Raw genomic sequence first — 24,247 nt, forward strand, 5'->3', positions numbered from 1 at the left:
CTATCCCTAATCCATCCCCCCCCCCACACCCCCCACCCCCCGTATATATAGTAACGCTACTGCGGTAACAAGGCTCAGTTCAGTTTCTGTTAGTCTTCACTGACTATAGAAAGGCTTCCTTAGAAAGCAATTTATTTTAAACAGTTTTTTTTCTTCGGCAGGCATTTCTCTCCATCTTTCTAACGTACACTCTGATTATTCTATGTCACTCTGACTTAGTATTGCGTCTCTTACTTAGAAATGTTTTATCGGGAAAGTCAGCCAATGTTCCGCCAGTGCATTGTAAGTGTTGCTCTTATCGCATACTGCTCCTAGGCTGCGCTTCCTGGTTTCAGACCATTCCTTTCCTGTGAAGTTTCTAAAGAAGGGCGGACTGTAACAAAATAATGCTCTCTGTACTGCATCTACTGTAGTTTCACAAGACAAAACATACTAAATGCTTCGAGGATTTGTTACTAGAGTTTGCGAAATTTTGCTGTTCATCAACTAGCAGCTACCACAACAACCTGTAACCAATACTGTGCGATATTATTTCCGTTATATCTCCTCCTTCTATCTTTACAACCTTCTTTTCGTTCTCACTTTCTTTTTTTCCATGATATAAAATTACCAATAATTATTACTGTGATCCTCATCTTTTAGTTATGCTTGGGGCCCTGTTCCTTCTTCAAGAGAAATTTTCCTCCTACCTGGTGAGAGGTTTTCCTACGTTCCCCCGCCATTTCGGCTTGTACTGCAGCATAATCTTCGGAATTCCTGTATTGTCCATTCGTTCTGTTCTTTCCATATTCGCTTATCGTCTTATATTCTGTCCCTTATATGTAAAAGTTCCACTTCCTCCAGTATATAATTTTTTTATCCATGAACGTATAACCTGCCAAAGATCTTAAAAACATCATCTCTGCACCTTCTAAATTTCCTCTTGTCTACTCTATTTATTGTCCAATTCTTGCTGCCGTATGCTAATTATATACGGTAATCGTAAAAACAAATTTCGAATTCTTCAAGAACTTTTGCTTGTTGCTTAACAGTAGTACTTTTCATAACAATTTTATAGATATTTGTGGAAAAAAATTTAAGCGTCGTTATTTCTATATTGTGGAGTCCCGGGTTCGATTCCCGGCCGGGTCAAAGATTTTCTTCGCTCGGGGACTGGTTGTTTGTGTTGTCCTGATCATGTCATTTTATCTTCGTGACAAAGACGCAGTGCCGTAAAATAGAGACTTGCACCAAGCGGCCGAACGATCTCAGATGTGGAGGGCTGGGGGTCTTCCGCCAATATCATACGTTCACTTCATTTGCATTCTTGCAACTGTGGTACGTGTCTCGGTGTAATCAACTTGACGTCGCTACTTGGACACTGAAGCAACAAAAGCGCACACGTGTGCTTACACAAACAACGTATGGTAAAAAATGAACGAACTAGAAAAAGCTACTGAAATGACCGAAACGCACCGCAGTAAGACAAAGGTTAGAAAATATTATTGTCCATAGTATTTAAGTACAAAATCGTCCCATTATAAATGCGGAATAATTTCACGGGACTAATGGACTTCACTGAAGAAGGAGCAGCCACATCGGACGAGGTATGTAGATTGAAACAGAAAATCAATCTCCTTTTCGCAGAGGCATCAAAATTATTACAGCCCACGTAGCTCACGAGATGAAAGAGACGTAATTATCAGCCGTACTGCAGCCTGTTCCGTTATTTCACGGGCGATTAATTGAATTAGCAAATCGTATTCCTACCGACGTCTTTGCTGACAAAGGGCCGCAAGAAACGTGGGAAACACGACGCGAAGTCTTAACATGTTCCCGTTGTTCCAAACACGGTCGCAGATGAACGACAATGCCGGAGTTTCAGGTCACTTCGCACAGCTGGCGCTAGTGTGTCACGGGTGGCTCGTCATGCAGGGGGGGAAAGGGAAGGGGAAGTGAGCTAACTGGAGGGGGAGCAGCGTGCTCTCAACAGCTGTTCGGCTTGAATGCGATTTCCTTTGTCTCCTCTGACCGTGAAAATGTAAAGTGGAAAGGAATGACGGCTTTCGTTTTCATTCGTAATCGGTAAAACACAATACGTATATGTTGTGTAAGATACGAAATAGATTTTATCACTCCATGGATCAAGAAATACGAACACTGTCAAATGATATTTGAACTTACAATTCTGTACCTAGCCGCACATACCAAGCCAGTCGAAGCACGAGTGAATGAGTAAACCGGTCTTCGTGTGTTTAAACCATCACATTCAGCGCTGGGGCTGCTACTTTAATTCTTCCATGAGTACTACATAACCAAGCACATCTCTCGCTGCTAGTCAGTAGAGACGTGTTTGAAAGTAGACAACGATAGCCAAATACATTAATTCCTAGCCCCTACAGTGTCCCTTGGAACTAAATTTTCTGAACGTCGGTAACGAGCGCGTATAGATTCTCTCTTGTCACCAGGGAAGCCGTAATCGACTGTTATGCTAAACATCTGAATTGTTTCTCGCGACTGAGCTATCGATCGCTTTGTACCGTCTGTATGATGTCTGCGTAATTTATGCGTCCGACAAAATGGCAGAGTGGCAGGCTTCTTCGTAAGGCAACATACGTTTTAATGTAAATGTCATCATTAAAGAAAGGAAATACATTCACAAGAATGAAACGCTCGCTCGACATGCCGGACTCGTCCACTTACAAACAGGGACAGACGTGTGAATAAAAGACATCAACAGAATAAAAAGTAAGTGGTACGCATTGCTATCATAGTCTTGTAAGTTCTGCTCACGAGCTTCACTGAATCTACTATCCAGTATGCAAATATTAAGGTAGCATATAACGTAAAATATTATACTGAATATCGATGGATGAATAACATGAAGTGCGTATAGAGCACAAACAAAAACGAACCGAATACTATACAAAATGGCTCTGAGCACTATGGGACTTAACATCTGAGGTCATCAGTCCCCTAGAACTTAGAACTACTTAAACCTAAGAACATCACACACATCCATGCCCGAGGCAGGATTCGAACCTGCGACCGTAGCGGTCGCGCGGTTCCAGACTGAAGCGCCTAGAACCGCTCGGCCACACCGGCCGGCTACTATACATGATCTTATGTTAACACCATAGTTATTGCGATTTTTTATGCATGATCAATACGTCAACACTGTCAAGTACTGACTAGAGAACAATTTGTGAACGTGTTTATTTACTTCCTAAGTTTCGAACAATAGGTTTCCTCACAACATACTTCATTGAAATTCAAATCAGAACAATGGCTTTGTGGTAAATTTTGTCATTTTTAATTACGTCTTATTTATTCTACATTTTGATTGTCCTCTGTGTGAATTCATTATCATCAACTGTGTTTCACTGTAATATTTTGCGTTAAGTATTTCTTGAGCACAGTTAACCCTAGAGCATTAAAGGGGGGGAAATGTTACACTGCTACTAAATCATTGTACATTTTATTACTCCAAATTTTATTCAAAGCAAGTCATAATTTATAGGTTATGCACTAGTTTATTACAATCATTAGATCTCCAGCGGAATGTTACATTCAAAATAAATATAACATTGTCTGCTTTTTAGCTCTATAGTGACAATTTGATGCTCAAAATGTTGTAGAAGAGAGGTCATAATTTATGTTATGCACTAGTTACAAATTATTAATTTTATCTCCAAGTATTATACACACAAAATGAGCAGTTTTCTGATTTAGACACTATTATTACTGTGTAAGCAAGACGTAGCTCGGTCTTCGACAATCATCCAGGGATTCTTCTTCAGATTCCTCGTTTCTCTCAATTGCCATATCAAATTCTGGGTCTACATCACTGTCACATTTACACAAAATATTATCTTTTTCAAGAAAATCTCTCTCTTCACAATGCATTGTCTATTTCTTCATCAGCTTCTTCAAGCAAATCAGCCAGTATGTTGTGTCAAAATCAGACACAGCACCATCCATATTGCGCTCATTTCAGTAGCAAAAGAGGAAGTGAGCACTTAAGATACACCCACGATGCCACACTACAACAAATATGTCGTTATTAGAAAACAAGCACACTATTCCTTATATTTACGACAATAGCGCCAGTGTCAGCAACCCGTGGAGTAAGGCAATAATTAATTTAGCCACTGTTAACAACTATGTTTGCCATGAAGGTACTCAAAGAGCACGTGTCGCTCAAGTGTTTAGACTGGCAGAAACCGCGGCGAGATACCAACTGCAATTGTAAATTATACAACAGTTAGTAATCTAGGGTTAAAAGTGGGCAGCGGAGGAAGTAATGATGCGTAGAACATAAGACAGCTGCAGAGAACGTAGCGCGCATTTTATTAAGATGTAGATGGTGCAATTTCTCTTCACAGTTAAGTTGTAGGTATTGCCCGCGATGAAGTAGAACAGTTTCTTCACTCGATATAGTGCAAACAACCAAACACATACAGCAAATTAAAACCCAGTACTGTATTCAAAATTGACTGCTGCATGCAACATTATTTGACTAATAAGGTTTGCATTCGTCGGATTCGGAACACTGATGACCAAGTCCTCTGGTTTCTAGTGATTCCTACAGTAATTTCATCTTTTAGATTTTCCTTCATTACGCATATCCATTGTGCTTGCATGTTTTCAGACCTGTTTAAGGAGTACTAACACCGTTTATTTCTGTATAACACGTTTAAACATCTCCCTCCTCGCACCCCCCCCCCCCCCCCCCCCCCCACACACACACATACACATAGAGCAGAGTCAGATGGGAGCAGCCACGTTACTGCTCTTTAGCCGACTGATGTTCAAATATATACATACACAGGGTTGAGAGTAAAGATGATTAAAATAATAGGATTAAAATACAGTGAAAATGATATCTTCTGATGAACTACTTCAAAAACAGAGATAGTATGGCTTGCTAAAATGATGATATTGACGACGCCGGTGCTGCTTTTGGGAAGTTCTTTTGTTAGCTTCAGTAAATGCTGTGTTGGTAGGAAGGGAGGATGAAGGTATGAGGGACAACGGAACAATAAGGATACCGTTAATTCGCGACATCCTAATCGAATTTTTAAACATAACGAAGCCCAGCACAGTGACATCTTGTCGGGGTGAGGCGGGGAGGAATTCAGTAAAAACAAGCTGCGCTTTCCTCACGCTGTTCTGAGCTCTGGTATTATACACATGATTACTGAACCGCAACTGTATTGTTAGATCGGGAGCGTTGGCAGCGGCCTGGCAAAACGCTCGTGGCCGGAAGTCGACCGGTTTCAGCCGATCCACAAGTAGGGGGACCTCGCTCAGGACGTTGTGAACAACTACGTCTAAGCCGTTATGTTTGGGGAAGGAGTTTATGTTGGCCACGAAAAGGCGACTGGTTTAGGAAAGAGTGATGAAACTTCCTGGCAGACTAAAACTGTGTGCTGGACCGAGACTCGAACTCGGAACCTATGCCTTTCGCGGGAAAGTGCTCTACCATCTGAGCTATCCAAGCACGGGCCGTGACTCGTGCTTGGATAGCTCAGATAGTAGAGCACTTGCCCGCGAAAGGCGAAGGTCTCGAGTTCGAGTCTCGGTCCGGCACACAGTTTTAATCTGTTAGGAGGTTTCATATTAGCGCACACTCCGCTGCAGAGTGCAAATCTCATTCAGGAAAGAGTGATAGTAGGTCAGGAGGCTGCGAGAGGTATTGGATCCTTAATCTAAGGAAACGATTTTGTTCATTATAAATGGTTTTCTTGAAAGCCTGCGACTGTGGAAACCATGGGTTTGTTCATAAATAGCTTTCTGCTACAAGTCACGATTTTCTTTTTAATGTTCTACATGACGCGTTTCGGGAAATGATTCCCATTTTCAAGAGCGTTTTTCATTGTACTATTTCATTTTTTCGCAATGTTTTTGGTGTGTGAGGTTCTGCTTTGCTATACTGCAATATGTAAAAAGAGCGCAATTTTTTGTTACTTATCGCTACTAACTACATATAAAATTGATAACTAATTAAAAATTGCGCGTTTCTTATATGTTGCAGTAAAGTCAACAGAACAAAGAAGAACCTCACACATCAAAAACATTACAAAAAAAAGTGAATAGTACAAAGAAATACGCACCTGAAAATGGGAATCATTTCCCGAAATGCGTCGTCTAAAAATAATAAAAGAAAATCCTGACTGGTGGCAGAAAGTTATTTATAAACAAACCTATTAAGGAAACTATATGGGGGCAAGGACTATAGATGGTAGGACCCGTAGTTGCCAAGAAGGATTTGTTGGTCAGGAAAAGCGAGCCTGTGTGAAATTGCCTTGTGCCACATTCTGTCAGAAAATCGAAGAGCGAGCTCACATTCGCTACCCAGAAGTCACTACAGGTTATTCCAACAAGCATATAGGTTTGCCGACCCTTCCGCAGCGCTTCGTTTGTATCCGTGGCGGAGCAGTGTCCACATACACACAGAAGCGTTTACTATTCATTAAATACGTTAAAGCAGTTAGGAATACAGAAATTAGTAGCTAATATAACTAATACAAAAAAAGTTTGGACAATTTACGTAAATCACAGCACACTGTACTGCGCTGCTAGCCGGGAAACTGATTCTTAGTCACTCGTGTTTTCCTGGAAAGGCTGCTTCTCGAACACAAGCGCCGCTCGCTCTTCGATCCATAGACACATTGTAGGATTTGGAGGGTGTGTAGGTGGAAGGTGGGTGGGACATGTCGGTGGAGGCAAGTCAGCAACTTGAGACTGGGGAAGATTGGTAGAAACGACGAAGCTTCTATTTTATAATGTACGTGATATATAGGATAGGTGGAGACGTTAAAGAAATTTAAGCAGAGAGGATAGAGGATGCTTGTAGGATAGCGAAGACGGAAGCGGAAAGCGAGATGCTGTGCACGACGTTCCAGGGACTTTAACAGTGAAATTTTGGAGGTGTAGATGTCCAAGCTAAGATGGCAAAGATAAGAAACGGTCGGATAAGGTGTAGAGGGTGATGGATGAGAGCTTCATGTTAGTTTGCTGCCGACAGTTAGTCCAAGATACGAGGGCTATGCGGAAAGTAAAGTTCCGATCGGTGTAAATGAAAATGTTTTATTTGCAGCAGTTTGCTACACCTTCCAGCTACTTCTCTATTTAGTCGCAGCTCCGACTTCGACATCTGTCGTATCAATTTCCCAGTACCCTCGTCATACAAGACTGCCACCTGCGCTTTCTGCCACTTCTGCCAAAATGTTGTATTCATAGCCTGTGGTTCACTTGAACAGAGATGAACGTCAGAGGGAGCCAAGTTCGGTCTGTATGATGGTTGATCAAACACTTCCCGTCGAAAACGCTGCAGGGGCGTTCTCATTGCCCCTGCAGTGTGCGGCCGAGAATTGTCATGAAGAAGGAAATGCATGACAGGTACGTTATGTGGGGTTGCATGAAATCAGGCGAAACCTCGCATCAGGCAGCCGTACTTGGCGGGAGACACTACTGTTCTAGGCATCTTTACGTGCTCACTGTGTCCTCATAACTGAAAAGAGCGACATGGCGAGATCGACAGGCATACTAGAGACACTTCCGAACACACCGGCGCAAAGCTGCATCGGATTTTCTCTATCGTTTCCGTTTCGCAATCTCTGGACCTTAGTTTCCAAACAGCCCTCGTATACTAGTGGGTTAGTATGATGGGTAGTGTGATTAGGGACAGACCTTTAAATTGTCCAATGTTGTAATGGCTGGCGATCATTCAAGAGCGGATGACGTGGGTAGCGGGCGCGTCTGGTCGCAGCGACAGCCGCACAGAAATACTGTCCGCCTGGCCTGTAAACGTAGAAGCTGCCAGCACACCAAAAACTGTCCAAGGACGAGGCCTGGTGCGATGGCTGGACTCAGTACTTATTGTAGTTGTTCTGTGTTACCGTGTTATTTCGATTTAATGAGCAGAGCAGGTTATCCTTTCATGTTTTTGGGTTCCAACTTTGATGATCAGGTTGCACAATTTTGCACGAAATAATGCCCACCATAATAGCTCACTGTTACCCAAACTGTGTTCCACAGAACAGTGGTGTTCCTCCGTAAATGAATAAGTGCTCCGCGAGAAACTGTTAATAAAATTTCGTTCTTTTTTTCCAGATTTTGACGATACTGATTAAAAAAAATGGTTCAAATGGCTCTGAGCAATATAGGACTTGACTTCTGCGGTCATCAGTCCCCTAGAACTTAGAACTACTTAAACCTAACGAATCTAAGGACGTCACACACATCCACGCCCGAGGCAGGATTCGAACCTGCGACCGTAGCGGGCGCGCGGTTCTAGACTGTAGCGCCTAGAACCGCTCGGCCACCCCGACCGGCTATTGATATTTAAAAATTTTATTGTGATTTCTGCGTTATTATTAATGATTTAAAATTGAAATAATCACTGAATAAAACAACTTTTTCTCATTTCTAAAAATTTTACTAACCTTCCAAACAAACAGTGTTCCACCATAGTACAAGGATTCTCAGACTGTTCCCTCAGAGGAAAAATTTGGGAAAACTGCCCAAGACCTAGAAGTTTGTCGTCCCTCCCTACATCGAAAATATGAATTGTTCAAAATACCATACAGTCATGATCATATCTGGTTAAAGTCATCACCATTTAGGTGTTCGTTAGTAGTAGTGCAGATTCTTCAACCACTGCCACTACAATGTTTTTGTAGTGTTTCTACAACTGTAAAACTTCTGCTTAGTTAACTTATCTATGTTCGCATACAAAAGTGCTCTGTCCGTTACACTTTGAGCTGTGCACTGCATATGTATGTCAAGGTCTTGATAACAAATCTAATCAGGTTGACTTCTGGTCGCATGTTTACGACATTTGCCTCCTCGTTTGCGTAAATTGTGTATAAGTGAGGTTTGGAAGCCTCATTTATTCTTGAACATAAATGTTTGTTTTCCAATTTTCGCGCTCTCTCTCTCTCTCTCTCTCTCTCTCTCCTGTCGTAGCTTAGTAATTAATGTCGGTAGCTATTCCGAGAAAACTACACATTTTTTCTGCGTGCCTGTGGATAGTTACTGCAGGAATCGGTTTCTGGAATGTGCTTCGGCAGAGGGCAATATACTAATGAGGCTGGCCTGCCTTGAACTTAGAGCCCTGTGGCGTAACCCGTCTGCCGTACACGAACGTTTGACACCTACCTAGCTAACACACGCTGATGAGCGAACGTGCCAGACGTCAGTAATGCTCCACCTATACAATCGACATGGCGCTAAACCTGACCTGGATACCATGTTATATGACCTATGCAACAAATGCAGTTTGTCTTGCGGGTGAAATGTCTTGTTCTCTAAGCCCTAAAGCCTTTATTTTTCGTTTTTTCTGTTTTTTAAGCTATATGTTAGTTTAAGATAATCTGGCTCACTAAGTTTGCTTGATACTAAGGACAATTCCCATTCGGGAAAATACATGCGATGCGTAAGAGAACATTGCTACGAATAAAGAGTTGACAATTTGTTCGCAAATATATATACCGATATCATCATGCTGGAGTTGTTCTCACTGTACTGGTTATCTGTGTTCAAGGATTGATACCACGTTTCGTGCTTAATACAGTGTGACAGAGATTTTTAGGGCCAACATTACACAAACGGTAAGAGGTTGCTAAACTATGGTCAGAAATACTTGTTTACTTTCTTTATTGACGTAATCAACATGCACCATGCAGTAACAACTTCGGTTCTTAGCTTATGTGCTAAACAACGACCGCCAAATTCAATGCATGCATTACAATGGCGCATAAAAGCTTGTCGCACTCTGTCAAATACTCGTATTGTCTGTTGTACATTGAGAAAGACAGCTAGGACTCTGTAGCTCACTTCATTTTCAGGTTGTATTATAGTTTGACACATCAACAATTTATTGTACCTCTGCAGGAGACATCGCCGGCCGTGGTGACCGAGCGGTTCTAGGCGCTACGGTCTGGAACCGCGCGACCGCTACGGTCGCAAGTTCGAATCCTGCCTCGGGCATGGAGCTGTGTGATGTCCTTAGGTTAGTTAGGTTTACGTAGTTCTAAGTTCTAGGGGACTGATGACCTCAGAAGTAAAGTACCATAGTGCTCAGAGCCATTTGAACCGATCTGCAGGAGACATCAAGATGATTGTACTGTATGTACATTGTTTTTGAAGGCAGCGACTGAAACATCGATGAGGCAGGCAACTGATTGTTATGAAACAGAAGAAATTTACAAACACGTGTCTCACATACATTGCCCACTCAAGAACTCGTACTACCTGTAATATGTATTTTCCGACCATCGATTCCCTGTCTTAAAAGAGTCAGTATAGTCACGCTACCCTCTGTATAATATTCGCCCTAATTGTTGGAGCGTACTGTGCATATATCGTTATCTAAGGACGATAAAAAGGTACTTGTTCCCTTCTCACGTCCCTAAACTACTCAAAGTTTCTCTACGAGTCGGTTTGGATACACCCTTGAGGTAATAATTACTTGTGGGTCAACGGTCGAGTGCAAGTCTTTCGACTGGACGCCATTTCGGCGACTTGGGTGTCCCTAACCTACCCCTGTTATCCATCCGGAGAAAGGGAACCTGCAGTGTAACGCCAAATCCGATCTATTTATCGTTCCTGGCGGTTACTCACATCGTAGAGAGGAGAAAGTTGGATAAAAGGCAGACTGAAAATTTCCGTGGTCCGATCGGGATTCTATCCAACAACCTCACGATTTCCAGGCACGCGCTTTATGCTAAGTCTTCCTCAAATTCTCTTTCACCTCAGAGGTAATTCGTTGAAAGAACGTTGTAGGGCCGACCGCGGTGGCCACGCGGTTCTAGGCGCTGCAGTTCGGAACCGCGCGACTGCTACGGTCGCAGGTTCGAATCCTGCCTCGGGCATGGATGTGTGTGATGTCCTTAGGTTAGTTAGATTTAAGTAGTTCTAAGTTCTAGGGGACTGATGACCTCAGATATTAAGTCCCATAGTGCTCAGAGCCATTTGAACCATTTGAACATTGTAGGAAGGCTTATCAGAATCTACTGAATCAATGTTAGACATTAGATTCATGGCACAGCCTCGTGCCAACAATACTTCGAATGTCAGACGTATAAGGTTGCGCTTGTTCGCTCACGTTCACGATCGGTGGTCTCTGATAAAGTCTTTTATCCATTCCAAAAACATCGGAAGAACATCGCAAGAGTTAACAATATCATCTCTGTTCTGCGAATCAGTGATAACTGCGGGTCAGAGGGTACTTTTTATTGCACCATATATTAAGGTTACTTCCCGTTCCATTCATAGAGGGAGTGTGGGAAGAAACTGTCTGCCCGGTTTAGTGTTGCGAGGTGTTATTTATTTAATTTATTCTGCACGGCCTTTACATGATAGGCAGATAGGGTTCGAAGAATATTCGTAGTTGCTGCCCTGAAGAACAGTTTTCTAAGCAGTTTCTTGAGAAATGTACGTAGAATGTCGGTTAATCAGGAAAATTTTTAATATATCTGTTACACTCTCTTGGCCATTCGCGCCGCTCTGCTTTGCCCATGTCCAACATCCCTTGTTAGTTCGACGTGACGTGACTATCATTCATTTGAAAAATACTCTTATGATTTTTCTGTACTGAAGCTCTTCTGTAGACAAACTGCAGCATCCTGGAAAGGAATCACAGCCTTGAAGGACCTCAGATATAGAGTGCTTCCCGCATATAATCGATCCAGTAATCAATGATAGTTAAAGGAAGGTAGACATGTAATTTAATTTTGGATGTACTAATTAGTTACGAGACAGTATAACTTCATGCTCGAATTTTATGTGTTTAATTACGTTGGAATGAGCAAGGAGAGCTTCAATAACCTCGCCGGATACAGGAGTCAGTGTGCCCAAAGATTCGGCTTGATAGCATTAGCTGAGAATTTTTAAATTAGTCCATAAGATGGCCGCTAATGAGAAGTAATCGTTGTGCAATTCGAAAGCAATCACTTCTTTAAAAACTCTCCTCCACCACGGATCCGTGTGCAACGTGTACTAGAGTCCCTCGGTGTGGAGTCCGTACAACCCCAAATCCAAGGTTTTAACCGCCCGCCACCCTGGTTACTGAAGAGGCCCGGAGTGATTTTAGATTTATTGCAGTACAAGAGAGATTGCACTCCTGCCACCGTTTTTAATGCAGCATTTTCTGCCATTTTATCTGAGCACCACGACTGTGTAGCTGTTTTTACGGATGGGTCGAAACAAGGGGATTCTGTTGGTTGCTCAGTTGTTTTTCCATATCGTGTCCTCAAGGTCCGACTGCCTCAGACTTTTACTGTCTTTGATGCAGAATTGTTTGCGATCTTGCGGGCACTGGAGCACATGAGACATTCTTCCTCTCCTAAATTTCTTGTCTGTTCCGATTCACTCAGTGCCCTTCACTCATTGCAACGTTTGTATCCGGCAGACAAAATTGTCCAGACCATCCAGGATGCCCTCCTCCGACTACAGCGACTGGGGAAGGTTGTAGCTTTCTGCTGGGTTCCGGGGCATGTTGGCATTGCTGGGAATGAAAGGGCAGATCTTGCAGCCAAGGAGGCGTGTCTCGCCCCACAAGTATCTCAGTGTGCTATCCCCTTGCACGTACTCACCTCGCAGTTGAGCTCACGGGTCAAGCGTCGGTGGGAGGATGAGTGGCTGGAAGTGACTGACAATAAGCTCCGTATAGTCAAGCCCACAACGCGTGTGTGGTGTACTTCCTTTCAGCCCCATCGACGGGACGAGATTCTCCTCACTCGGCTTCGAATAGGCCACAGCCCTATGACGCATGGCTTCCTGCTCCGGCGAGAGGACCCTCCAATGTGTGGTGCTTGTGGCGTCCAGGTCACTGTGCGCCACGTTTTATTGGATTGCGTTTTATTTTCTGACCAGCGGGTCGCGGCTGACTTGCCAGCGGACCTGCCGTCTCTTTTAGGCAACACTCGGACGAATGTGGTTAAAGTTTTAAAGTTCTGTGCCTTGTCAAATGTTTTTACAAAGATTTTAGAGAGAGGATTTTAATTTACTCACTGTGTGACAAGCTCACCCATATTTTATGTAAGTGCCAGCCAATAACAATTTCCTGTGACATTCTTGTTGCTATGTTTCCCCTTTCCTTAGGTTGTACTTTCTTATGTAGCATTTTCCTTCTTTTCCTGCTTTCTTTGAGTGTGTGCTTTAGTTTTCTTAGGTCTGTCCCCATTCGTTCCTTTTAATGTGTGTCAGGGCGCTGATAACCTCGATGTTGAGCGCCCATAAGCCCCAACACACCACCAACAACTGAATGCCTTTCCAATTGTCCCTCCCTGTTCCAGGGAGTGGCTGTAGGCGCAGATGCTATCGTCACTAGAGAATTGTTAACATGCAGCGTTAGGTAGTCTCCTATTTTTCTCAAATCAAGCTGATAAAACTGTAAGTGTACTTCAACTCATTCTTACCGAGTGCATACGCTTCTTTCGGATCAGGTCGTGGCAGAGACGAGTCGTCCTATACAGGATACAAAGGGTGTACCATTAGAGTTGGACGAACAGCCGTTAGCATAAGGCTTGCATCTTTGTATGTGATTCGATATACATGGTTAGCAAGTGTTGGAGAGCCGATGAAATCAAGCAATCCGCGTCACATTAAGGCATATTTTGTGTACTATTAATTTCACCACCCGCTTTTCGAGGTTATTCGTATTTCAGCGCCGTCGCGGCTGCCGCAGTGCCAGATGCTACAGCTTCCTCTTCAGAACGTGCAACCAATCCAAGAAAGAACCAGTGTCGGGAGTTCAGTTTTTCACAAGTGATCCCATTCTTGCCACACCTTCTTGCTTTTTCTAACCATTTATTTATGCTTAGGCCTTGGGTATTAGTCTTGCAGTGTGCTAAAATGTGTCAGTACTAGGCTACGGTCAGAGAAATGATTGTTGTGTGCACTGCCTTACATACGATAGGTACAGACCCTATTTTAAATTGTTGATTAAAATTCCTTTTAACGATTCCCGTGAATTGTTATGATGCAGTACCTGCCACGTACAGCGCGAGTATTGTTATTTGTCAGTGATTTACCTTCTGTATAACGCTCATCAGTTAGAACCAAAGCTGCCCGACATGCTGAAGAAAACAATACGATGGGCCATATTTGGATGTACGAGGGCTAGTCATGAAGTTTTAACTGTCACCTCTAAAAAAAAATAAAGTTCCACAACAATTTTTTTGTTTTAGTTTAGTCCTCGTACACGCTGAAATCCACTCGCCAGAGTACCGTACCTCGACGGTAAGGGGACCGAAACAAAATAGCACAGCCCACTGATCAAGCGTAGTATCTTGCGCTAATTTGTTTTCTGCATTTGGGGGGAACAACAGTCCATGCCGAGCTAATGCGAGTGTATAGTAACAATTTTTTTTTAATTTGTGGTAAGTTCCTATGGGACCAAACTGGTGAGGTCATATGAGACAATTGTTAGCTGGTCCAGGCACTTCCAGTGTGGTCAAACAAATCACAATTATGATAAACGAAGTGGCGGACCATCTGTCTGCGAAGAGCCGGGAATTAGAAGAGGGGTGGAGGCCCCAGTGCTCTTAGACAACTGAGACAACTGTGGAAAAAGTGGAGAAGTAGTCGTTGTTCAATTGCACAACATTTTGAATATGACAAAAATTGCCACCCTCCGGTGTCTACGACGGCTCACTGTTGCATCTCAAGGGTCGGGCGACAGGGTTCAAGGAAAAGAAAAGTAGTCGGTTGGGCTAATTGAGAGGGTGTCTTGAGCTCACTATGTTGTTAAAATGCCCTTATCACAGAAGGTAAGGCTTAGAGTAAGTAATGAAATGACAAAAAACTCTATTTTACACTTCTGACTTCATTCATAAAACAGTGTCAACTCGTGATATACTTACTCTAAAGGAAATGTATCCACGAAAAGACCAAGCCTTCACTCCGAAACAATTACAATCACCGTTCTTCCTACTTAAAATGAAACTGTCATGCTAACTGAGCCCACATCCACGACGCGACACGAGGAAGTCCATAGCTCTGCGACTAGGATTTCATCAGTTGCACTTTGACTACTTCAGATAACTCTATTATGTAAATTTAAGGTGGAGGGAAGGGGAAAGGAAAAGACTAACTCAGCACGCCTCCCTGCCGATCCACATACCCGCCCAGCACCACATATGCGCAGGACATGTCCGAAAAATCAGACAGTACGCATTTACATAATAGCATATAACTGCTTTTAGCCTAGCCTGGCTATTCTCTTCGGGTGCCCCTACTGATACTACTACCAACTTCCAACTCTGACTGCAATATATCTCTCGAAACATCCTATTTCCGAGTTTTATTCAGTTTTCCTCTTCGTCCCCGCCAGTCCCTGACATGGCATGTTGTCGAAGTGTCGTCATCGTCGCAATGGCTCTGACTGTCCACTATTCGTCGGAGGCTGAGTGGAGAGAGAGAGGCATCTATCATTAAATAAATTGTCAGTCGTCCTATGGGCTCTTCTTGATGTATAAATGCCCCTTCCAAAGACACTCTCCCTTTATCCCTCTCTTCCCCTCCCTCCTTGTCTGCAATTATATCGCTCTTGTTTTTACAGCTTATAGTGTTATCGCTATAGACGCTGGCCCCTCTGACCAATATCGATGCGTTTAAGAGCCTCCTACATTTTATGTAAAGGCCCTCCGAAGTCTGACTGTTGTTGCACTTAGGCGACCAACACCCCTTGTCTTGTAACTTTCCCGTGTTACATTTCGAATTCACAAGACAAGGCCATTTTCTATGGGTGCCATATCATATCCCATCGATCAAAGCCGCTGAACCGAAACGCAGCGGAAGAGTTGCAGCTGTGTCAGGCCAATCCAGGTGATTTCTTTAGCCATCTAATCGCCATGGACGAGTGCTGTATGTATCACTGCGATCTCGAGACAAGGGAGCAAAGCAAGCAGTGGAGTTCATTGGGACTGCCGTAGTGCTGACATTACGCTTACAAGGGGCAAACCGTCACAAGAGTATACCAACAAATCTACGAGGGGAGCTGTCAAGACGAAGTGTAGTGGGAAGCTGTTCAAGGGGATGTTTTCGCTCCATTGCTATTTCCCAGCTCATTCTGCACAGGACACAGCCACACATGCTGCTTCTTTTGGCTATCAAATTTCCCCCGCCCCTCTCTTCTCCTTTGTGTTCTCCTGACGTGGCACACAGTGACTTTTACCTCTTTATCCCGGATCAAGAAACCATTGCGTGACAGGCATTTCTAAACTGACAACAAGGAGCCTTTTGAGATGGAACATTTCCTGAGCAGCCAGAATGCAGACTTCTACAATCTAGGTCTCCGCCAAGAGATCCATAATTGTGAAAAATGTCCCACATTGAAAGATGAATATGTGGTGAATGACTAACACCAAGTTTTATAGTCACAGCATTTTTTTTCTTCTTTCGAAGAGGTAATTAAAATGTTAGGACTTCCCCTCGTATGTATTCCTGGGTAATCGTCGCAGCAAATTCACTTACGACAACAGGCAGCATTCAAGACATGAGAGATGTCTACCGGGTGAGTCTTAAGAAAGAACGTATTTCAATTGTTTACTGTAGAAACTGTAAAACGTAGGAGCACATTCCGCATGTCACTGCACAGAGGAACGTTCGAAGTTATGACACAGCTGCGCTGTTGTTTGTTTGTAGCAACATGGCGACAACACAACAAGAGAAATCATTTTGTGTGTTAGAATATGCGCGAAGTCAATCCATTGTTAAAGTGCAACTTGAATTCAGCTGACGATTCAGCAAGAAGTCGCCTCTGCAGGAGCATATTTGTGAATGGAATACAGAGTTCTTGGAAGTTGGTTGCATATACGAGGGGAAGGGCACTAGTCGGCCACGTACGTCTGATGAAAATCCGAGCTGCATTCACACGGAGCCGTCGGAACTCAACAAGACGGGCAGGCCTGGAACTTCAACTTCTTCAAACAGCGGTGTGGCGTGTTCTGAAACGATGCCTGCATATGACGGCTCACAAGTTGCAGATACTGCAGCAATTGAGTCCCGTCGGCCGTAACAGAAGAAACGAATTTTGCATTTCAATCCTCCAGGATATGACAGAGGACACTTTTTCCGAACGACTCATCTTTTTGGACGAATTGACGATTCATCTGTCGGGTAAGTTAATCTTACAATTCTGGGGACACAGAATCCTGGCATTGTCGTCGAACATGGAAGAGACTCACTGAAACTGAACGTCCTTTGTACCGTTTGTGTTCACAAAGTTAATGGGCATTTCTTTTTGCGGAGGAGACTGTGACACGAGTGTCATACCTGGTCATGCTGCAAAATTGGTTGTTTCCTCAACTTCAGGAAGATTTCAATGATTTCATCTTTATCCGTGACGGCACCACGACTCACTTTCAACTTGAGGTGCGGCGTTATGTCAACAACACCATCCCGTAGTGTTGGAAACAAGATCTTATTCATTGCTTTTTGGGTTTTTTTCCGTGGGATGCATAAAAAACACAGCTTTGTCCTATCTGTGGCAACCACTCTTAAAGAACTGAGAAATCAAACTGTTGAAGCTGTCGATTCAATAAACAGGGACCTCTTAATTCGTGTGTGGAATGAAATGAACTACCGTTTCGATGATTCTCGAACAACGCATGGTGCTCACATTGAGTGTATGATACAGTGTTTGTGCTGAAACGTCCCCTTTGAACAATTATACATGACTGTGCTTAAACTGACACACAATATTTTGTTAGCGCAACGCAATCTGACTTTCAAAATTCCCTACAAAAGAATGGCCCTGACTAACATTAAACTATACCTTTCACAAATCACTTACCTCACAAAAATCTTCGCTGCTCAAGCTACTGCAATACAGCGAGCGCCACTACTGCCAGCTAAATAAAAGATTCAAACTATGGAAGGCACTAACTACTGATAGGGATAGTTAGCAAATGAAAGATATTAATAGAGAACAAACAATGTATTTACCTTGATATCATCATATATAAATATAGCAGTTCATGACAAATTTCAAAACTCCGCCATCTCTCTCCCCACATCCACCACTGCTGGCGGCTCACCTCCAACTGCGCAACGCTACGCGCTGTTCACAGCCAGCTGCCTAACACTACCATGGCGAGTATTACAACAATGCAAAGCAGCCACAGACTGCACACAGCACAGCCAGTGATTTTCATACAGAGGTGGCGTTACCAATAAAAAAACCTAAACAGCCTACTTACATAGCCCCCCATGCTCCCCACAAAAAATTTTACAAATTGGATTGGGCAGTGTCCAATACAGATTTGAAAAAAAATTTTCATAATTACAATTACAAAGAAATCAAATGCACACACTTATTGATACAATGTTGGTCAAAAGCTTAAATTTTCTCACAGTCCATAAAGACAGTCCTGATCGTTCATTACGGTAAAATAGTAGTGTTTTTCTCAAAGTCTGAGCAGTAGAAGAAAATGCACACGGAAGTAGTGGATTTCCATGCAGTCTTGAAGAAGTAGTGTTGTCCTTCCAACGGAAAGACAGTGCTGACTCTCGACATGCAGACAGGTAATGGGCCACAACAGAGCAAACCCACAGCACAGTCAGTCGAAATTTTGAAGAGTATTGGTAGGTAGGTCATCACAGAGCAGACCCACTGTAGTCCTGGTAGAGATTACGGTATTGGTGGGCCACCAGAGGTGCAGACCCACTGCAGTCCTTGTAGAAATAATGGTATTGATGGATCATCAAAGATGTAGACCCACTGTAGTCCTTGTAGAGATAATGGTATTGGTGGGCCACCAGAGGTGCAGACCCACTGTAGTCCTTGTAGAGATGACCAGCAGCCATCTGTTGCGATTGTGCAGGTGCACATTCACCATCGAAGAGTCTTGCGGAGAATATAGCAAGTCCATAAACCACCACTTGTGCACTCACAAAGTTTTTGGAATTGTCCTTAGAACCAGCAATGCTGTTATCCAGTCCCTTGCTGAATTAGTAACACACGTGCAAACACTAACAGTCCCAACTTCTCACATATTGTCCATATACTATGACCAACAGAAACGTGTGCAGTGAAATGTAACTAACAAGTTAATAATATCATGAACTGGTGACAATTACAATTTTATAACATAAGAATACCATAACAAAGGTACAAAATACATCATTAAAAACATAACAATACAGATAACATTTGTAGTACAGGCTTTACAAAAGAATCGAACTAACATATACATCAGTGGAATTATGACATGAGTACATACATAAATAAAAGATCACAATAACTTTTGAAACATCAACTTCACACATGAGCATTAACACAAAACAGAATACATAATGTCTAAACATCTTTACAAAGTAAATAACACATTATTAATGCCAATTGTATTTGAGGATAACAGTATTCCTCATCATAGTGAATGTAACTTAGTATTAGAAGAGAAAAAAGTTCTATGAAACAGTACACAGAGACAGGAAGAAAACAAATACACAAGGGTACACAAACATATAGTGGGATAACACAAAAGGGAAAGGACAGGGTTTGTTTTACTGCAGTATTTTGCATGGAGATCTCCCTTTGTTCATCATTATTCCCAAAAAGTCCTATCTATATGAAACGTCCCCTTTGAACAATTATACATGACTGTGCTTAAACTGACACACAATATTTTGTTAGCGCAACGCAATCTGACTTTCAAAATTCCCTACAAAAGAATGGCCCTGACTAACATTAAACTATACCTTTCACAAATCACTTACCTCACAAAAATCTTCGCTGCTCAAGCTACTGCAATACAGCGAGCGCCACTACTGCCAGCTAAATAAAAGATTCAAACTATGGAAGGCACTAACTACTGATAGGGATAGTTAGCAAATGAAAGATATTAATAGAGAACAAACAATGTATTTACCTTGATATCATCATATATAAATATAGCAGTTCATGACAAATTTCAAAACTCCGCCATCTCTCTCCCCACATCCACCACTGCTGGCGGCTCACCTCCAACTGCGCAACGCTACGCGCTGTTCACAGCCAGCTGCCTAACACTACAATGGCGAGTATTACAACAATGCAAAGCAGCCACAGACTGCACACAGCACAGCCAGTGATTTTCATACAGAGGTGGCGTTACCAATAAAAAAACCTAAACAGCCTACTTACAGTGCAAACGTAAGACTTCCTCTATCCAGTGAGATGCGCAATGTCTTTCTATCTTTCATAGTTTATCTGTAGTAAATAACTGAAATCTGTACTTTCATTTTGAATCACCTTGTATGTCGATATCCAGTAAGGAGTCTGATTGCCATGCTGCTGAACGTCCTGAATCTACCATCATCACCGTCATCATCATCTATTGTCACCTGTAATGCACATCTAAATCCACTCAAAGAGGCGCCCTGAGAAGTGTCTCGTCAACACGTCCAGTTTCTCATCAGCACAAGTTTGTTGTACGGACAAAACGCAAGGCATTAGCTGCCAGGCGCCGGCGAGAGAACGCGGAAGGGTGCCCGAGCGTAGCGTGCGATCCCGTCTGGAGGCCCCCTTCAGCTCTGAGCCGAGTGTGTGGCGGAGAGGCGACTCCGGCAGCGGCAGTCCCTGGTGGCTTAGAAAGCTGCCTCCGCGTGCCATTGCGCAATGCCTGCAGCCGCCCAGCTGGTTGCCCGGCGAGTGTCAAGGGGCCATCACTACCGGACCCCGAGCTGCACTTCGTACGGCATCCTTTCTGATAGCAACAAACACCACGGCCGGAGCATTGGGCGCTGACCACAACTACGCTATTGTCTGCGAAAATCGGAGCACCTCGCGAGTAAGGTGCTAATGATATTCAAATACAGGAGAGTCAAAGTTGAGAAAGACGATGAGGGTTTAACATCCGGTCGACGGCGAGACGGAGCGCGAGCTCGGACTCAGAAAGATGGGTAATGAGCTCGATCACGTGCTTTCTAAGGGAGTCATCCCAGCATTTGCCTTAAGCGATTTAGAAAAAGTAAAAAAATAAAAATTTGTATGACCGGATGGAGATTTGAACTGCCATCATTGGTAATGTGGACAGTGTGTCTCAACTTTACTCCACCTATGTCAGTGGGTAGAATGAAGAATAAATGACCACACTTAAAAAATGATAGCACTCACATTACTTGAACAGTGTATGATGTAATTCTGATCACTTCGCCGCGTCTTTCATAAATCAGAGATCGATTACGATAAACTGATCTGCACAGAGGTGACGCAACTTGGGGGATACGTCTGATACCGTGTCGAATCTCCTTTTTCCCGGCGTAGTGCAGCAACTGGACATGGCTTGGACTCAACAAGTCGTTGGAGGGCCCCTGAAGAAATATTGAACCGTGCTGCCTCTACAGCGGTCCATAACTGCGGAAGACTTGCCGGTGCTGGATTCTCTGCACGAACCGCGATTATGTCCCATAAATGTTCAATGGGATTCATGTCGGATGATCTGGGTGGCTAAATCATATAGACAGTCAAACGCAAGAAAAATAATGAGTGTAGTACGTTTCTAGAGTTGAGAAGAAGAGATTACTGCAAGATAGAAAGAAATGAAAGATGCCAGCAAAGGACGCAGTGAAAAATTCATTAAATGCTCTATATTTTGTGTCATTTCACCATCTTCTTACTACTGGCTGCAGCCAAGAGCTATCAAAAACATCATGTTATAATATATGTCATATTACAAAGGTTGTGTATCTGTCAGTACTGAAGAGATTTGAATTAAGAGCACAGGAAATCATGGGATAGTATCAGTATGGATTCAGGGAAGGAGGAGGAAAACGAGATGTCATTTGACGAAGAATACTAGAAAATAATAGGAATATGTAAATTTGTTTGTTGGTCGGGAAGAGGAGTTTAACGGAGGTAATGAACGGTATTTCTGAAGATACTGAAACATTTTGCGTAGAGTGGAAGCACGGAAATAGGTAAATAAGATGAAAAGTGGTAGTGAGAATTGGGGATGAGGAAACGGCCGAGACGGGTGTTGGAAGAAATGTTAGTCAAGGATTTTGTTTGCTTTTCAATGTTTATATAAAGCACTACAAAACGAAGAGACATAATAATATGAAGAGAAAGCATATAGACAATTAAATACATAAATGATCAAGCTGTGTAGGTAACATCACAGGAAGTGCTACGTTGTATCATACAGAGTATCACAAAAATGGGAAAAGCATAGGGAATGAAGATAAATGTAGAAAAGGCCGAAGTAATGAAAATCAGAAAAGATGACGGTTCCATCAAAATATGTAAGGGAAGACCTGAAAGGAGGAAGTATTGAGGAAGTGTGATGGTGGTAAATGAAGGCACTGAGAAATTTTGATGATGGTAAATGAAAGCTGTGAGGAGAAAATAAAAAATGAAGTATTCATCGGTAAAAGCGCTCTTGAAAAGATGAAACGGTTGTTAACAGAAAAATAAATCTGAGAGAACAAAGAAAGATTCAACAATTCTTTGTCTGGAGTGTAGTTTTGTACTGGGTGTTTCACAATTCCTATTAAAGGCTTCTTGTGGTCGTCGAGTGACGCAGTAGATAAAGTCGTGAAAAGGAACCCAAGTCCGGAAGTGCAGTCCATGTCCGAAAATATACCATCGGGATATAGAATACGCCCGCTTCACGGTTCGTACACAGCGGAGACAATGAGCTAAGAACTGTGCACTCTGCAATGTTTCGAGGACTTGCCGGAGGGTTATCTTCTACATGACGAAGGACGCCCTCTTCAAAGTCGGGAGTGTGGCGCGTCCGTGGAGCACTAGAGTCAACCCTCCTAGCTGCGAGCGTACCAGTTTCTCGGACCCGTTGTTGTATTGTGACGAAAATCGTATGTGACGTTATAATTACAATAGCGACTGGCGACGCCTCCCTCTTGTCAGTTTGTGTGCGTTGTCTTAAGACAGACCAAAAGGAGAGAGTTCTTACTGACGTCACGTCAAGTAAACCTTGCTCTAATCGCCGAAGCGTTGATGGCGACAGCTGCTACCAAAAAGAGGGCATCCGCGATTCAAGGGGAAACGTTTTGTACACGGACACGGCACCAAGGCGAGTGCGTTGAAAGGCTACAGCCATGTGCTCGTGGAGTTTATCGCTTTCTGTCCTGGCGCCACAAGGCCACAGAGCGCAAACAGCCGCACCCCTCAGCAGTACACTATACAGTATGGCGTTGGCGCGTGTCCGGAGAGTGTGAATGAAGGCGAGAGTGGCTTCTACAACAACTGGACTGGCTGGTGTCGTGTTGGGTTGCAAACACTCTGCTACAGAAGAGAGCCACCTGTTCCTGCCCTGTAACATTGTCTTTTATGCAGTAAATTTCATGTAGGTGGTGCCCCAGACATTGTAAATACTTAGAGAACGTAATTATTACAGAGATAAGCAGCTGCTTAAATAAAAAGTTTTTATTTGCTACAAGTTTCCGTCATGTAAATTATCACTAGTTACCTGTATAACAACGGAAAAGCGTGGATAGCATTTGGCTAAGTTTTGTCATCAGAATAAATAAATGAAATGTGACATATTGTACGTAGCGAACCGCAGAAGATAATGACACAAGTTTTGAAGTATCTTGTACACTAGGGCCACTCTTGCTTAATGTAAATGCAAGAGAAATTTCTATAAACGTAGTTCTGGTTGATTTCTAACATGTTAGATATCTCTTTTCATCCCTCTTTTTTTCTTGTATCTTATACATCTTTTCTGTTATAGGTTACCAGTGTGTTGATCTGCAGCGCCATATCGGTCGAGCGGATCGCATCCTCGCCCAAGGGAGGTGAGTAATTTTGAACAAACATCCTTAATTATTTTATATTTGTTGTGCAAGACGCTGCTAGTCCACGAAGATTTCTATAGAACGCAGTCTACTGGAAATATCCAACTGCTACAAGTATTTCAGCGGCCAGTGTCGTAGTTACCTCCAGGATATACATGCTTCTGTCTGAACAGATATACAAAAAGGAGAGTTTCTGGTGTTACCGAAATGATAACACTTACTGTTTTCTACACAACGTTTATTATTCTAGTCAACAAATTAGAGACATGGGATGAAGGCTTACAGTGCAAAAAACCTCATATTTATCTGACGGTACGTTGCTTCTTTACTCATACATTGTTTTAGATTTTCACATAATTTTACACATAAGCCTGTCACCCACAAAGATCACGCAAAATGGAAAGCAAATCTACTGAAGTTTGGGTAATGGCCAGTGCCTATATGAAATCAAAATTTTTGCTATGGCCAGGACATGAATCTTAATCTCTTGCCTTTCGCAAACATTCGCGTTACCATT

At 42.9% G+C, this 24,247-nt stretch overlaps 1 protein-coding gene across 4 annotated transcripts in view; it reads left to right on the forward strand.

Moving 5' to 3' along the window:
* LOC126475739 (phosphatidate phosphatase LPIN3) overlaps positions 1-24,247 on the forward strand; it is a 302,247-nt gene that overhangs the window by 142,152 nt on the left and 135,848 nt on the right. For all 4 annotated transcript variants that reach the window (XR_007586763.1, XM_050103489.1, XM_050103491.1 and 1 more), the window contains exon 3: positions 23,667-23,730. The gene's annotated coding sequence lies outside the window, so the exon portion shown is untranslated. The remainder of the gene's footprint in view (positions 1-23,666; positions 23,731-24,247) is intronic.

The sequence above is a fragment of the Schistocerca serialis genome, chromosome 1, assembly GCF_023864345.2.
Source record: "Schistocerca serialis cubense isolate TAMUIC-IGC-003099 chromosome 1, iqSchSeri2.2, whole genome shotgun sequence".
NCBI classification, from domain to species: Eukaryota; Metazoa; Arthropoda; class Insecta; order Orthoptera; family Acrididae; genus Schistocerca; species Schistocerca serialis.